Here is a 3,758-nt window from a genome sequence, read left to right as displayed (position 1 = left end):
GGATACATTACCATGATGTGTTATTCAAATTTATATGACATTATTTCATGCTTTATCTGGATATGAGATGCATAATTTATTTGCAGTATTTTAGTACTTGTGATTTATGGCATTTATGGATTATTGCTATGTACTAACACTTTATTTTATCTATGCAATGTGAAATTATATGTTGCGTGTCTGCAAGTGTATTGGATGCAAGGGGATGATTTTCCTTCACTCACTCCGGTGAGACAAGGAACATCGTGATTCTCCTTCATCAGTGTGTATGTCATGCTTTCTATATTATATATATGCATGTGTGGTTCGGTGATGCAGGATTTTGCAGGTACAAGTACCGGGTAGGTACGGGGTATCGTCTCCACCTGGCTTCACAGGTCTGAGTGTGCCTTATATTTTTTGATGGAAGTGTAGGAGGTAGTAATCGACCTTATTTTACTCAGTTACACTCGTGTGAGTGTCGTTAGTTGGTCGTCCTATCAGTTTGTTCGGCCTTCGTTTATTGTCGTTTGACTTTTTTATGAGTCTTTGCTTGGGGTTTGTTCAGTTGTGTGTTTAGTGGTTTTAACTAATTAATTAAATTTATGGATTTGTCTCATAGTTGGTAATCTCGGGAATTATGTATTTTATGCATTGAGATTATAAATTTAGTTAATTTAAAAGAAGTTATTAAATTAAGTTGCAAGCTGCATGATATTAAAAATATTTTTTATTTAAATTTTAGTGAAAAATAAATTAAATTAATTTCATTTATTGTTTCCTAGAATTTTAAATAAATAAATGAATAAAAGAATTAATTAGAATTGAAGTATTGCTTTAATTTCTTTATTTAGAAAATTAATTAATTTGCATGAGAAAAGAAAAGAAAGAAAAATGTTTTTTAATTATTGCATGTTAACTTATCCTTTGTTAGAAAATTAGAAAAGAAAATAAAGTTGCTTTTATTACTAAAATTAAATATTAGGGTTTTTTGGGAAAAAATATATGCAACCTAGAATTTTAGTTTAAAAAGGGGAATAGGTCTTTATTTTAGGGGGACACAGGAAACGGGTCAAGGATTTAGGTGAAGAGAAATTTATTTGGAAGCTTGTTGAAGGATTGGTTCTCTTCTACAAATTTTCTTCCAAGAAAGCTATACCAGGTTGGGTGGCTTTGTTTGATTGTTTGTTTTAAAGAAAATATTTTATTTCTTTCTTCTTTCTGAATGATATGTGTTAAAATGTTTGTCAAATCTAAAATCCCGTCTGATTATTTCTTGTTCTTGGCTTAAGTCCATTCCTGAATTTAATTTCTAGTTTATGGAAAGAAGTTATTTCCTGGATGTTTGTAGATTAAAATTTTGAAAAGATTGGGAAAAGTTAATATGGCAAATTTTGCCAAGATTTTTATTGTGCATGGAAATTGCAAGATTTGGGAGGAATGGGATTTACCAGAGAAATCATTCTCTCTTGTTTGATTTTTGTTTCGATATTTAGCTATGGCAATCTTTTTTAATATTTGTGTATCTCTATGAAATTATTTATTTACTTTAGAAATAAATTTAATTATTAATTAAATTTATTGGATTATTTAAGTTTTGGAAAAATTGTTTTATTTATTTATTTTGGGAAAAATTGTATAAATTAAAATTCTGTGAAAATAAATTTTATTGGAATTGGAAGTTATTGTTTTTTTTATGCTATTGTATTTTTTTAAAGAAATTAATTAAAAAATATATATATTAAAAAAAAAAAAAAAAAAAATTGAGTGGGGAGGCAGAGCTTGCTACCCACGGTAGCATAAGCTACCCGAACCCAAAGGTAGCGACTGCTACCTATAGCAGCAGCGCTACCCAAGCATAGCGGCTGCTACCGTATGGGAGCAGCGCTACCATTTGGTAGCGACTGTTGTCGTATGGTAGCAGCGCTACCATTTGGCAGCAAAGCTACCAAGAGCTTCGACACATCGCCTTGTTTTTTTTGTGCATGTAGCACTGCATCTATAGATGGTTGTTATTAAATTTTTTTATTTTTTTAAATATATATAATAAATAAATAATATATATATATATATATAAATATAAGGTTTTGTTAAAAGAATGGTAGTCTTATAATATTTGAGAATGGAATTAAAATCGTGGAATTTAGTCTTTATATTTTAATATATATATTTTTTTTTTTTAATATGATATATGTTTGTATGATATTTATATTCATATAAATATATTATATTATTATATTATTATATATATATACTTATTGGAGTTAATTTATTTTATTTGGAAGCATATATTTAGATTATTTTATTAATTAATCATGAATATATGTTAGGGGGTTAATTTTTATGTGATTTTATTTAACCTTATTGGACAAACGACAACATTGATTTCCTTGTGTTAATATAGTTGTATTTTCTTAGTTTCTGGAAAATCTTTAATTGCAAGTATTTTATGCTTTTGGTTGTTTAAAGAAAAGATTGTCTATATTAGGATCTTGTGTAAATGGTATTTGCGGTCAAGCTTAATTTCGTTGCAATTCTGGTTGAGTTGTCATTATGTCATATATTGTTATATCTCCTTGGTTAGGTGTTGTTGTATAACCTTGCTGATGTGAGCCATTGTGTGTTTTGTTCCAAATGGTCAATCTTGGGTTAGTGATTGTGTATCCTTCACCTGTGGTTTGTCAGGATTAGATATGGCTGACTGTTTCGTCGTAGAGTTCTCATAGAGAGAGACCTTTCCTGTTATTGTCCTATGAGAGAGAGTGGTTTTTGAGTGGGCGTCGCGCCCGAAGTGGATGGCAGGATAACTCATCGAAAGTCAGTTAAAAAGTGATAACCTAATAATTGATTAGGGGGTGGGTAGTTTATAATATTAATTAAGATAATGTACCTCACACATGGTTGAGTGCTTGTATAGGCTCAGGATGTGGTGAGAAGGCCTGGAATGGCAAACTTACCACCTTGTCTTCACGAAAGGATTGGTAGGGTCCGCATGAGACTTAGATGGAGTCGGAGGTTCGGGAGAGGTTACCAGGATAACCCAAGATGGGGGTCGGGACCTATGGAGGCCCACCAAGGTAACCATCATAAGCCATACGATGACACTCTCTCCTTAGAGTCACTAGTGTTTGTGAGTTGAGTCACATGGATGTTTGCGGAGTCCTGTAGTTCTTTCGTACTTGTCTTATTTTCCTTGCTTGATGGTTTTCTACTATCTCCTAGCACGATGGGGTGGTTCCATTTTTGGATCACATGGTCAGGTGGTAGTGTCACTTCCCATCGGATGTTCTGGATTGTATCTTCAGGCGAGGAAAGGCTTCACTAGTGTTTCTTGGTTCATGATTAATGTACCAGCTCATGTTCGTGATCATTGTTCAGTTGAGACCTTGTGGTCATTGTATCAAACTTTTATGTAACCTTGATATTGTAAATTTTGGATTCCGTGGTATTTTTGGAAGCAATGTATTTATGGATATTGTAATATTATGTCAGTAGATTGTATGTTAATTCAGTTGCTTTGATCTTTTGTATAGATGGTTTATGGATAAATAAATGCATTGGAATACTTTGATTCTTTCATTATGGAATTTATATGTATGTGTAGTTTTAATCTTAAGAATTTAATTTATCTAATTAAATGGATAATTGGATTAACCATGGTGTTAATATAATCTACGAATTGATCTTCGTTGGTAACCCTTAGGAAATCATGTGTTAGGATTTCGTTGTTTTATTAAATGTGCAATGGTTATAATTAATGCACTTAATCTTTTTTTTTT

The sequence above is a fragment of the Cryptomeria japonica genome, chromosome 7, assembly GCF_030272615.1.
Source record: "Cryptomeria japonica chromosome 7, Sugi_1.0, whole genome shotgun sequence".
Classification (NCBI taxonomy): Eukaryota; Viridiplantae; Streptophyta; class Pinopsida; order Cupressales; family Cupressaceae; genus Cryptomeria; species Cryptomeria japonica.
Note: the sequence above shows the minus strand (reverse complement) of the source record.